This window comes from Gopherus evgoodei, chromosome 5, assembly GCF_007399415.2.
Source record: "Gopherus evgoodei ecotype Sinaloan lineage chromosome 5, rGopEvg1_v1.p, whole genome shotgun sequence".
Taxonomy (NCBI): domain Eukaryota; kingdom Metazoa; phylum Chordata; order Testudines; family Testudinidae; genus Gopherus; species Gopherus evgoodei.
The window spans coordinates 59,162,289-59,177,515 of record NC_044326.1 but is presented as its reverse complement, the minus strand read 5'-3'; positions in this window follow the sequence as shown (position 1 = coordinate 59,177,515).

The following is a 15,227-nucleotide window of genomic DNA, read 5'->3' as shown; positions in this document are numbered from 1 at the left end:
CTTGAAGAAATTGTATAATTACTGAAACTCAAACCAAGGGAGCAGGAAAACAACAGTAATCTTTTAGAACCAGGAAGCAAATAAATAAAATTCAGATGCTCGTGGTTAAGACAGTGGATTAGATTTAGTTCCTGACTCAGCTTCCTGTGAGATCTTGTGAAAGTCATGTAGAGCCAAATTCTGATACCTTGGTTTATAATGAGCTGTACTCTTCATTGATTTCACTGTGACTACTTGTGAAACAAGGTACTACTCATCTGGTCTTTTTAATCTCACTTTCCCTTCTCTCCCTACCTGTAAAAAGGAGATACTAATATTGCATATCTCACGGGAGTGTTGTGAAGAATGATTCATTATTTTGTGTGTTGCTTAGATATTATGATGATAGAGATCATGGCCCTGATCCAACAAAGCATTTAAGCACATGTTCAACTTCAAGCACATGAATGTCCCATTAAAGTTAATGGCCCATATAAGTACAAAGACAATTAAATCCTCCTTGGGACAACTTTATGCAAAATCTAATTACCATGTGAAGCACCTAAATGTTGTTGTGGTGGGTGATTTAGAAACGCTTACAATAGAGTTATATAACAATTATTTCCACTTCTAGTAGAAATAATCCCAACATGAAATCCATTTAGACGCATTGTGTTGATAAATCGGGGAGCTAGCTCTTATACAAAAGAAGGAGAAAAAATTGAGTGAAGGCAGTCGTGAAATAGGGCAATAAAAGATGTTATTGGTAGTTAAGAAATATTCACTACCAGCTTTCTAAATGTGCCATCTTGTTTTATTACTATTCATTATGTCTACACATATCAGCAATACATTCATCAGCATAATAATTATATGCTCTATCACAACACACACAGCACATTATGAAGTTTGAATAGACATTCTTTTCTGAAATCTACAATCAAAGAAATCAGTTTATTTCTTTTTTAATATGGGATTTAAAAATATACCTTAGCCTGAACCAAAACTCTAGATCTAATTCACCTTGAATTTTGTGATATTCAGAATCCAGATCTGAATGCTGGTACTTGAGCCTACTTCAAGAATGAAAATATCCACCTCCACTCATTCACATAGCCTCCTTTTGCTATTATTCAAGTTGTTGGTCTAGATCTCCTTTACCTACATATTGTTTGTATTCAAATGAAACTAGAATGCTATAGAAATGCTATGCATTTCAAACTGATTATATATATCCCCAACAGTTTCAGTAGTAAAGACTTGAACTTGTATATATATATATAACTTAATCTGATATGACAAGAGGGTGAGAGAATGAATATACAAGGAGGAGAATGTGTCAAATTTTTCCTGGGCAGTGCTATAAGCAGTGCACGTGGATTTGCAGTTTTCTGGTACAGAACAAAGTGTGCTGCTAGTCAAAGCATATTTCAATACATAGCTCATGCAGCATAATCTAAAATAGCCACAGGCATCTCCACAACATACTTGCAAGACAATTTGCTTGGTAGATATGCCAATGATACTGTGACAGTATTTGATTCATTAGTCTTCCAGCTTGTTAGTGTTATACTTAAGAGAATAATGAGAAGCAGAGAATGATTATTATGGAACATAAAAAGTATAATCTAAATTCATCTCCAGTATGTAATCTTTAATTTGGATATATTGCAAATATACCCTTGATATTGCTGGTACATCAAACCCAAGGCTCCCCTTCTCCATCATCAGAGTTGCATTGACATCAGCAGTCAATCTACTGTGTAGCGGATGACCTTTCCTCTCCAAATTGATCTGTTGCACTATTAGGGCTGCCTTTTATGCATTGATTTAGCATGTCTCTCCTTTATTAATGTGATGCCAGCATTGGCTTTTCTAGAAGAAACTCTGCTGGAAGGTGTACTTATTGAAGAGCAGGGATCCTCAACTTAAAAGAGTTGGAAAACTACTTCATCTAATGGAGTTACTGAGAGCCAGATAATAATTTCCAAGTGATGTCTTGACATTGCATTGTGATGCTTGTGTCATTGTGTTGTCATAATACTCAGTATAGAGCACTGTCATGTACTGAAGCGTAATGCAATGTCTGGATGTCACTGTCTGGATGATTTTTCAGTTATTTCGTGACACTCTGTGACTTAATTCAACAAAATACCTACTCTCTTCTCCTACCAGCCCTCTACTGGCTGCTGAGAGGAGGGTTTCTCATCTCTCTCTCTTCCTCCTTTTTACATTGCTAGTCTTGAGGCTCAGTTGTTACATTTACAAAAGAAATAACTTGCAGGTCACCAGAATGTACACAAAACCCTGTAACAGCTTCTGTATAGACAATTTACTAGGAAAATTTAGTCTTGAGATGTTTTAGTAATGTAACATCACAGTTACTCACTCTGACACCCTGGATGCACAGAGGAAGAGGGATGTTTCTCTTTTCTTCCATCCTTTGGGTTCAGGGACAGAGAAATAAAAGAGGGAAATGTCAGTAAATTCTTTCCTGTTTTCTCTATTCCCAATCCAAATAGTTAAAATCTGGTCACTTAATTTGTGCTGCACAAAATGTTTGTACTTTTAAAACAAAAATGTATTTGCCACCTGAGTGTTACATCTCATATGTGAAATATCCTTTCTTAGAAATGTGTGCAAGTTAGTAATTATAAGGTCAAATTAATCTCCAGACACAGATTTCAAGTATATTTCAAAATAAATACATAAAATAACAAAATAGGGAGTCTATGATCTACCAAAGCAGCATGTACTTTTATTCTTATATTAGAGATGATGCCACCTCTGGACTTCATATACAGGCTTGTGCCTTTGACCTTTGCCATTAAATCTCACTCTGTGACTAGCTGTCCAATTGTTAAATTGTGTGGAATTCACTGCATATGGCTGCACAAATCAACACTCTAGTGCCTAAAACGTATATATGATCACCCAGATACAGGAGTTAGGTACCCAGTTTTGGCATCCTTTCTGAATAAAGTGTGATGTACATAGCATCCAGGCACACACTTCATAGGTTGCCCATTTCAGCGAGAATACTGATCTTTCTTGCCCACCAAAGAACTATTGCCTAATTAACTGCAACAACTTAATACATTTGCCAGTGTGTATCATTGTACTATAGGCTTTCTGCATATGACGGAGAGCAACTTCAGCAGAGGAAATGCTCCAGCTACTCTGCTTATAGCTAAAATATATTGTGATGGTTTACTGAACAAAAGTCAGATTTACTGCTTTGCTGATTAGACCCTGCCGGTGTTTGGGCTAGCAATAGGTACTTTATTTTAAAACACAAGAAGTAAGGTCTTTGTCATGAAATATAAATGGCCAGAGTGATTAGTTTAAATGTTCATGACTGCCTTTTGCAATTTTTTTTATTTTTTGGATTTCACTACTCATCCCTGGTATTTATCTACTGAAGTTTATAAGTTTCCTATTACATTTCCTTTCCTTTTCCAATTTGTAGCTGTAAAAGAAAGTAAAAAAGAGGAAGAAGATATGTGACTAATGCTTCACTTTCAAGATCTATGCGGGCCTTCTACATGGCATTGACTATTTATGAGAGAAAGGGGACAGAGCCATTTTAAAAGCAGTGATACATTCATTTTGGTAGAGGTGTCAGTCAGAGCCCATTCCTGTATTCCTTACTCAGAGAAAACTCTCTTCAACTTTCTCCACAGGGAAGACAGGCTCAGGCCCCAATATAACTAATATTAATATATGTGTATATGAGGTTACAGCGTCATAGACTTTTCTGGCGTGTTTTTTTACAGTGCTATGTGACAGTGGCTAGTAACAATGTGTCATTTCAAAAGATGTCAAAGCCCGTGTTCTCCGACAAACTACATTTATATACCAAAGAGTTATCCCAAATATAAAACAGCACAAAACAGCTTCCACTGTTGTTACTTTATAAAAGGTGACCTCCGCCAAATTATGATTTTGTTTTTAATCATTAATAGTGATAGAAATTAATTGACACTGAAAAATAACGTGAAACTGGCAGATCCAGAGGGGGACTTCACCACTCTGATTGTCCACATTGCTTTAAATATTTCCACATATTTCTTGATAAAATATCAGGCTCCAGTATGGCCGACAGAACACTTAATGAGTGTGGACTTGGATACAGTAAATCTCTTATGATATATTACATTTTCCTGTTGTCTCAGTTCATGAATTCATGATAGTTTTCAAAGTCCTGATAATTTAATTAATCTCTTCAGTCCATATAAAACTCATTATCCTCATTAAGGACAGAGAAGAGCCCAGGACAGAAAATTCATAATGGGATCCAGTCTGATTTTATCCAAAATTTGGCAGTTTTGGACTTGCCTTTAACAAACAAAGCCTTGCAACATTGCTATGAAAAGTTTCCAGCAAAGGCACAAAGCCTACTTATCTGCCCATTACAGAGATTATTGTTATTACACTGCAGTAGCATTTAGAGGACTAAACCAAGATTAGAAACTCTTTGTGCTCAATACTGTATATGCACATAATAAAAGAGACACTCCCGGCCCTGAAAAGCTTACAACTGAAGCAGGCAAAGTGGGAAAATGGAAGGATTATTAGTCCTCTTTTACATTTGGAACACAGAGGCCCAGATAGACTGAGAGACTTGTCTAGGATCATTCAAGGAGTCTGTGACAGAAGAGGGAATTTAACCCAGGTCTTTTGATTCCCAGTCCAGTATCTTAATCACAAGGTCATATTTCATATTGATGAAGAATTTTAATACTAAATGTTATTTGTCCATAAAAAAAAAATCATCTCAGGCTAGGCTCAATTAGGTGCAAAGGCCTAGATCCTCAAAGGTATTTAGGCTTCTAACTCCCATTTAAATCTATAGGAGTTAGGCACCTAAATACTTCTGAGGATCTGAGCCAAAATTCTCCCCTATACTCAAAACTAGACTTGCTATTTCTGTTTCATTTTTTTTCGCTTTTTCTGCCCATGGAATTTCTATTACTAAAAAATCTGCACTGCAGATTGGCAAGGGGTATCTTTGCCATAAAGTCTATTTAGACATGCTATATGGTTATTTAAGGGAACCAGGAGGTATGGCATTTTCAGAAGAAAGACACTGCCCCAATGACATCTTTGGATGGGAAACTCTTTCCAAAATCCCATCCAAATATAAGCTCATAGAGCAGAAAGATGCTGAGATGTTGTTCTTAACTACAAGTCCTATGAATAAAGACATTATTATCAATCGAGAAAAATTGCATTTGAAAGAGAAATTGAAATTGGGAGCCCTGCTGATCAGAAACCATGGTGAAGAAAGTGACATATTTGGTTTTTATAACTCTCTCTGGGTTGTTTTGCTTGACCTGCCACAGTGCATAACACTCTTTTTCTCAGTACTGTCACTTCTGTACTGTCCCCTGGCTCTTTAACTTGTTTTTCCTGATGCTTTCATGGGAAGTTATTGACTGACTTGGATGACTGCATGAATGGTGCTGTTATTTCATACAGCAGCATTTGGAATGTTATATTTGTTTCCACTCATGATTATTCTACAGTTATTCCCTTATACCTTTCAAACTGAAAAAAATAGTATTTAAATGAAGATGATGTTAAATTCTGTCACACAAAAAATAATGAGAACTATTTGCAGAAAATGCACAAATAATTTTGTTTTATCAAGACCTGATATATACCTAGAAACTAGAAACTGAAGCTTTTAAATGGAGACCCAAAGTCAAGCAAACTAAGTTTCATTTTATTGTTATTCAGAATATAACTGTCAGTCACAAAAGCCATTCCTCTTTTAGGCCTTTTTTATTTTAAAATATGTAATTCTTTACAAAACAGAAAAATTTTCCTCAGTATTATACTTCACCTGTTACCCTGACATAATGAATGTGAACTATTTCTCTTCTGTGCTTAAGAAAAGACATGCAGAGCACATTACAATTACAGGCAGGAGTAGCCAGTTCTAAGAACAGAAGATTTATCCATGCTTTTTATTATTATTTGTTTATATGCTAATACTCTCTGGGTGCTGGAAACTTTCCACACAGAAAAAAAGAAAGGCTCCTGCCCTGAGGAGCTCACAGTTAAAGGACAGACAAACAAGTATACAGAGATTAGGGAGAATGGGAAAAAATACATACTTATAAGCCTCAAAACTGGCAAAGCATTTAAGTATAACCTTCTTTTTGAAGTCCATTTGAGCAATCATTGTGAAAAAGTCATTGACTTCAATGAGACGACTCAGGTTTAAAGATACACATATGCATAAATGCTTTGAGGATCAAGGTCTTTCCAGACCTATGATTTATTAAATCCACTATCCTGTTTTTAAGAGTGGTCTATGCCTCATGCTCCAAAAAAAGGTGAAGCTGTCTTCTCCCCAGCTGTAATGGATCTGTCCAATTGTGCAATTCAGTTTATGGGGAAAAAATCCTTCCTCACCCCTGGTGATCCTTTTGCAGGATGGGGTATAATAAATTAGACATAATGCTGTACCCCTGCTCTATTCCAATGCACAAGGCAATGAAATAGAGCAGGACTATTGGAAGAGGAGGATTGCAATGATGCAACAACAGATCATAAAATTTGCTCAGGGTTGGGAAAGCATCTTTTTGCTCCTCTGTGTTTAGATCTAATTTTTGCATACATTTTAATATATTAGGCTATGTAGATAGTTCTTATAGTGAAGACCACGCTATCATCACCACACTGCCTGTACACCTCCTAAATACTTAAAGGTTTATCCTCACGTCATCCCTCTGAGGTAGGGTATCATCCCCATTTTGCAGATGGGGAATCAAGGGACAGAAAATTAAGTGACTAATTAAGTCCAATTAACAACCAGAATTGAACACAGACCTCCTGAAACTCGCTCTAAAGCCTCAACCACAAGATTATCCCCTCTTCCCAAATGTGAGTCAAGGATTATGTCTGTGAATATAGCTTTACCGAGTCTGGTCCAATGGGCACAGTAAAAACAATGATCAATCACAGGCAAAAGTAAAAGCAACTTTTGATAAAAAGGAGAAATATTATTATATGAAAATATCTATTCATTTATCTAGAGTATCTCATTTTAACTGAAGTTAAAGTTTGTAAAACTATAACGTGCTTCTAAAAGTGTTAAAAATCTGTTTTCCTATAAGATAAAAACACCTCTGTCCAATTTATTCTCAATGCATACCAGAAAAACAGTTAAGTGGTTACAAATCAAATCTAAGCTACCCACATGTAATTGGATTTATAGGAAATAGAGACCAAAGTATTACAGAGTGGTTTACAATAAATCACACCTTCAAAGGCATCGTCTAAATTTGGATGCCCGATTAGATTATGTCTAATATGCAATCACACACTTAAACATATGGCCACTCCACAAGCCCACCTTGATTTAAAATTAAAATTCTATTGTCACTTGATGAAAACTTTCCCTTATACCTTTCAAATTCATTGATACCAGAAATGTGACAAACACATGTGTGATCGGGTGCCTGGATGGGTCACACTGAGAATGCCACACTTAGGGCAGACAGCAAGAAATATGGGACACAATCCCCCAAAGTGGTCGTTTATTCTATAATTACATTCACCAGGCCAGAAACAACAGAGCTTTTGTAGCACTACACTGGTTAACAAGAAGCCAAACACAGAGCACTTTAGGCATTCCAGCCCTTGGCTCCTATATAGACAACCAAATCGAATATAATGAGGCATAAGCGCCGACTTCTAATGGCACCAGTGGGTGCTCAACCCCCCTCTGTCCCTGGCCCACCCTGACTCCACCCCAGCTCACCTCCATTCCAACCCCTTCCCAAAGTCCCTGCCCAGCTCCACCACCTCCCTGCCCCTATTCCGACTCCTTCCCCAAATCCCTGCCCCAACTCCGCCTCTTCCCTGTCTCCTCCCATGGGCACGCCATGTTCCCGCTCCTACCCCTCCCTCCCAGTGCTTGCTACAGCTGTTTAGCGGTGGCAAGCAGTGGGAGGTAGGCGGAGGAGATGGAATGTGGCGTGCTCAGAAGGGGAGGAGGAGGAGGAGATGAGGTGGGGAGGCAGGGAGCTTGGCTGCCTGTGGGTGGAGAGCACCCCCTAATTTTTCCCTGTGGTTGCTCCAGCCTCGGAGCACACACGGAGTTGGTGCCTATGTAATGAGGGATTACCAAAAACCCTATTCACCATACTTAAATTTCTACCAATCCCAAGGGATCAGACATTTACCATCAGGTCAATACGAATCTCAGATCTTACCCAGATATCACAGTGTTAGCCAATCCTTCATAACTAAATAAAGTAAGGAGAGTTATAAATGATTAGGGAATCATATACATACAAGTGACTTTCAGTGTTCATAGCTTAGGATCATAGCAGAGATGTTATATTTGCTGGCTTGTAAAAGTCTCTCTGAAATCATTTCAATGGGTTATAGACCAATAGGCAATTCAGATGTAGACTCTGTTAAGAGTATTTTCATGAGAATCCAGGGTCACCAAGGAAACTACCTGAAGACCTTGGTGCTGCATTTTAGACCCTCCCTGTTAAATTTTAAGCAGACCCAACATGTTGAAGCAGGCTGCACACTTACAGGCAACTCCACCATGTGGGCTTTGATGATGGTGAATGGACAATCTGTGATCTCAGTTCAATGGATCCTTTCTCAGACAATACCTTTAGCAATAGCCATTCAATAGTTCACAAGTGGTTTACTATGTGGAATTACAAGTTTCAAAGAGAGATGAGGACAATAATATTATTACACCAAAAGTCCTATCTAAATGACAATATCCCCTTTTATTCTCTGAGTCAATGGAATACAGTAATAAAGAAGCTCACTGGACCCAATGTCATGTAACCTTTAATGGCTTGAGCCTTGTGCTTCTGAAGTAATTTACAAAACTTCCATTCATTTCAATAGGATCAGGCCTTAAAATTTAGTTGAGGTCATGATATATGGTACTGGAGTCCAACGACAGTCCTGCCAAACTGACTGACATATAAAATAAAGATTTCCTACATACTGAGTGACTTTTTAAAAATCTGTCATAAATTGTACCTGGAAGCAATGCAAGTGCATTTAGCACAGGCAAATTAATACACAAAGCCAACAGGGTTAGCATGTATAATTAAGGATCCAGTCCTGCAAATCCTTAAAAACATGAGTAAATTTACTAGAATGATGAATCCACTGAAGTTATGTACATCAGTGTTTGCAGAATTACATTACTGTTTTGCAAAAAGTTAATAGTTTATAGCTTTGTGTAAGATAATATTTAAATATCTCTCTCTCTGTGTCTCTATATATATATAGTCACTACTTAAATTAAGACGTATTAGGTTGCTCTTTCCATCTTAATATGAATATTTAATCAAATGTTTATTGTATATTTTTACATACCCTGTTTTCCCTTTATTATAATTTTATTTTACTTAATCACAACCATACTTTAGAGAAATCTTGAATACTGTTTTATTATATGCTATTGATATCTTGGTGGGATCTGGGGAATTTTTCTCCTAGCTGTTTTGTTGATTATACAAAAGATTTTTTTTTAATTGGTGAAAAAGGCTATGAGCTGCAGCCACATACTTGTATCAGGATTATGACGCAGAATATAAGGCAGAAATGTATGAGAAATCTCAACAGAAAAGGAAAAGTAATTCTGTTTATCTGAATCAATAGCATTTAGATCTCAGAAAAAAGTTTGTTGTCAGCTCTATTGCACTTTTGTTTTTTTGTAAACTGAATGAGTAAAACCTATTTCTCTATGAGTCTCTGACTGAAATAATTTATGAACGTGTAGCTACTGCCTCTAGGCTGTATCCATCCAGACACACAAAACATTACATGTAGCCAGAAACATTACAGAGGGCTCTTTATGCAGCACACTTAACTACCACTATTCTGAGACAACACTGCAAGTTCATTTTTGTTCGTGGTTTTTCTTTTTCTGTTGTGGAAGAGGAAATGAAAGCTTTTTGTATTTCAGTTAAAGCTGACTCTCTCACAGTCCCTAGAGAAGAACTTTTAATGTGTTTCCCATGTTTTCCTCTTGATTTTGACATTCAATATTCAGTGTATTTTGCCTCTTTCCATTTAGTGTTGAGCTCCTCTTTCTTTTCTTGCCTGAAACTGTACACCATTAAAACAGAAAGGTCTGCAGCATGTTGGGTCAAAGGTGGGCACTGATTTTTTGTGTTGTACAAAACCCATGGAAGTCAATCGAACCATAAATTATCACTACTTCTGTTTTTATAAAGCTTTTTTGCTTTTTACAGTGGAAATGAAATATATTCTACCCAAGTGGTTGTATGAAAGGCTATGAAACTGAAGACCCTATAAATAAGCATTTATTCCCCTGCTCACACCCCAAGCAAAAGTGGAGATCAAAGCAATTGGTTTTTCAAAAATGATAAAGTGACAAACTAAAGGTAAAGACAGGTGTGAGGTATCTGGTTATTAGATTTCTCTGTACAAAGAGAGAGAGGATATAGACTGACTGATTACTAATGTACTAAAATGTTAAGGAAATAGTATATTCATGTAACTGATTCTGGAAGGTGAGAAGGTAGATGTACATAAGACCAATTCTTTTATACTCCATATTTTTTCATTTTTTCACTTATTAATACTCTCCCAAAAGGGATGGGGAATCATCCATCTCACCCTTGTCATTTTCAGGAGGCACAGCAAAATTCACCAATGAGTGGTGAAATTCACCAGTGAAAGAAAGGCATAACCTAGCTCCACCATGCTCCCTGTTCACCCTCATACTTTGAGATGGGTAAACGGTCTGTACATTTATTAGAGACTTATGCCCTTAATATATACAGTGCACAAATCTGCAAGTCCAGATTATATGCCTTAAAGTGAAGGGACTCAGCTGACACATTTACTGAAACATTGGCAATTATCTGTAAAGAATAACTAGAGAACTGAAGCTATCAGAATACTGGGAGGAAAGAAAGCATAAATGTGGCACTGATTGTTCCAAAATTCCCGTGTTATTCTGAGAAATAAGATCTGATCCAATAACTACTGGAGTTCATAGAAATCTTCCATGCATGCTAAGGGCCTTATCCTAAATCCACTGATATCAAATGCCATTTAAAACTAAGCAACAAAGAGTCCTGCAGCACCTTATAGACTAACAAATGTATTGGAGCATAAGCAGCATGCATCTGATGAAGCGGGTATTCACCCACGAAAGCTTATGAGTCTAGAATTGCTGGGTTATATTGAGTTATATTGTCAAATATATTATATTTACATAGTTGTGTGTAGCTGATTTTTAAATATATTATTATGAGCTAAGTGAAAGGTTTTTATGGGTTGAGGTAAAACCCCATTGAGATTGAATCTGTGAGCTCATCCTTCAATGAACATAATTCTAAGCATAAAGCCCACCTAAGACAAAAGATGTACGTGAACCCATCCAGGAGCTATTGATTGAGTGCAGGTATACAGTACTCGTTAAGTCAATCTAATTTATATCCATCTGGGATGTGAAAAAGCCCTGCCCCCGCCCAAAGTGATGCAAGTTTTGCACTGTTTGCATCGGTGCTATGCCAGCTGGAGATCTGTCCTACTGACATAGCTTACACTTCTTGCAGAGGTGGCATAATTATGCCAACAGAAGAGCGCTCTCCCATTGGAATAGTGCTATAGTGTGGACTTGCCCTGGACATTGTTTTGGATAGATTGGGTGGGGGGCAGAGGAAAGAGAAGACACAGAAACTGAGAACAGGAAAGAATAGACTGAAAGAGAGAGATTGATCCTGAAGGAGCAGGTGAAAACATGGTAGATGACCCTGGAAAGAATCTGAAAAGAGGATTTTGGGTCAGGGTGCAGGCTGAAAGAATGTTCTTGGTGCTGTGAGCAAAGGAAACTGTTTCCTGCTATTTTATTCCTTCTGCATTCAGTCATACAGGACTTTGTACATTCTTTGTAAATAAACAAAACTTCATCAAAGAAAATACTAGACTCCACCAATTTCTGCTTCTAGCTGGAACACTCATAGGGCCCCAAACATTGACTAGCCTCTTGGGTCAAAAAGGGATAACAATAATATAAGTATTATGACATTCCCCTTTATTTTACTTTTCTGTTTCCTTAGTTTCATAAGTTGAAGATAGATGATTCAGACTGGAAATAAGGTATGCATTTTTAAGAGTGAGAGCAATCAATCATTGGAACAATTTACTCAGGGTTGTGGTGGATTCTCCATCATTGACAATTTTAAAATCAAGATTGGATTTTTTTAAACAGGTATTTTCTCTCTAAGAACTATTTTGAGGACATTCTATGGCCTGTGTTATACAAGAGGTCAGACTAGATTTTCACAATGGTCCCTTCTGGCCTTGAAATCTATTAATCTATTATCTGTCTTTAAATGGAAACATATAGCACCTTAAAGACAAACATTCTTGTTTTGCTTTATCCAGTGTTTTATGCTAGGAAAAATTTTGATAAAAACCACCACAACAATCCTATATTTTTACAAAATATTTTGATTGCAGTGTTGGTTTTCTCTCCACTTTTTTTAATCATTTTAAGAATAGGGAAAGTAGAGGGCTGAGGTATATTTTGTTCCTGATTTAAAAGACTGTAGAAAATCAGAGCAAGTACCATTACCTGCACTTCAGCTGAAGATACAGATGTTGTTTACAATTACATTTGACTCTCTAAGCTCATTGTAAGTATAAATCAGGACTATATGTTAGTCTTTAGCAATTCACACCTGTATGTTACAGGCACTCTTACAATGCAAAAAAACAAACAAAAAACAAAAAAAAGAACAAAAAAGGAAAGACAATGATTTACAAGTAAATTTAAGACTTTAAATAAATAATCACCACAAATCACAATAAATCTGTGCTTGTTTTCTGCTCTCAGACTCCTGAGCAGCCTCAGTTCAACAACAACCATACAAATTGCAAACATTCCAGGTCCCCGGGATATGCTTTACATCGCCCCACTTCTGCAGCACTATTGAAAATCATGTTGTTTAATCCAGTCTTCTAAATCAAGCCTTTTGGCTTATTCTGTAATGTTTTCACCACTTGCCAACCCAGTTAATGGCTCTTTGGCGCACTTATTATACTGTAGATTGTTCTGCATAAAACATACACCTTGCAAGCATAGTTATGTTATAAAGGTATTAACATTGCCATTACATTATCATAAAATCCAATTATATATACCTCATTTTTTAAATAGACTGGCCACATGGATTAATTTGTCCCCTGAAGAAATATAAAATATATGATGGGCAGAATGTCATATATAATCAAGGAAACTAGGCATGCATGTCCAGACAGAAGAAACATATCTTCCATAAATAATGTTTACTAATCAACCTGAAAACTTAATATTTAAATATGCTATTCTAAAAATATATATTCCCATTTTCCACAAAATAATTCTTTGTAATGCTTGAAATGTAGCAGAAGTTCCTAAATCATGAAAGCAGTCATGGAAAATTGTGGGTTTGAATAAAAAACACAGACAGCAATTTAGGGGCCTAAATTTGGAAAATAAATCCATGTAAATCCCTGATGTGCATACACACAAATCATGTATTTGTGAATGTATATGTCAGTTATGTTCTCCTCCAGCCATATGCATGTGCAAATATTAAATTGGCCAAGGCACATCTGGTATTTGCATCCCCAATTGACTATAGGCACAAACAAATATAGTAGCACAACTGTACACATCCATCTGTCAAAAATCAGCCCCTAGCTATCATTCACTATTTTCCACATTACCTATAGCATGCAGGTTTACTGTGACATTTTAAAGTTTCCAAGTCTTTCCTTTGCAAAGTAGCTTTCCCATTAATGAGCTATTGTGAAATGAACATCACATAAAACTGTTTCTAAGCACATAATAGTAGTTGAAATGGTGTTACAATATCATCCAGAACCTACTCTTTTATATACTGATAATTTTGCATCTTTAAATTACTGTAAACTAAGGCCCTAATTTAGCAAAATACTTGAGCATGTGCCTAATTTAATGCATCTGAGTAGACCCATTGAAGTACATGGCACCTTTCATGGGGGCCACATGTTTAAAATTAATGATATGTTTAAGGGCTTTGCTGAATCAGAGACTAAGCTAGCATTGTTAAACAAGTAAGGCTAAGAAACACATTTGGAGACAGATTTTAAAAAGTGAAAACATATCACTCTTAGCCTGAAACCCGTGGTACTACAGCTACACGGCTATTTATATTCATGTTATCTCCAAGACAGCTAACACGACTATGTGTACATGAGCAGGGGGCACCCCTAGATCATAGTGTAGACGCAGCTTTACAGATTCTGATCTTACACTACTTTCACACCAGTGTAAATCTATTGACTTCACGGAAGGCTTGAATCAGCCCTTCCGTTCATTATCTATCTGGTTCCACTGCTACTTTTAAGATGGGATATTACACTGGAACCTGTTCTCAGAAACCTACAGCAGTTCAGAGAGAAACTGGTAGCCCTCTGTCACCCTGACTGTTATTTACAATTGCCACAGAACAGTTTGCACGTCAGACAAAATTGCAGTATCTTAGGGATAAGAGCAGGAAGCCCATAGAACAAAGCTTACAATGTGCAGACATTGATCCAGCCATGAAGCCTTATTTAACTCCCATTGTAGTCAATGGAAATCTTTCCATGGGCTTCAACGAGGCTTTAAATCTAGCCCTTTTTCTCTTGCCTCAGTGTCTGGTGTTATGAAACCAGTTATGGAATTTGGAGATGACTCTGGCTTTAAAGTCCATTATATTAAATCCCCAAAATTGTCACATAGAATAAAATAAGATACCTCCAAATTATTCCACTTTAGTTTCCTTCCTCCAAGGGTATGTCTACATCTACAATTTTGCAGCGCTGGTTGTTATAGCTGTATTAGTACAGCTGTATAGGGCCAGCGCTGCAGAGTGGCCACACTTACAGCAACCAGTGCTGCAAGTGGTGTTAGATGTGGCCACACTGCAGAGCTATTGCACGCCGCGGGGCTGGAGACCTGCTTGGAGGGGGGGTCGGGGAATGCCAGAGCACACCGCGGGGAAGGAGACCTGCTTGGAGGGGGGGTCGGAGAACGCCAGAGCAAACCGCGGGGAAGGAGACCTGCTTGGAGGGGGGATCGGGGAACGCCAGAGCACACCGCGGGGCTGGATACCTGCTTGGAGGTGGGGTCGGGGAACGCCAGAGCACACTGCGGGGAAGGAGACCTGCTTGGAGGGCAGTGGAGTTTGCTTAATTACCGGAGG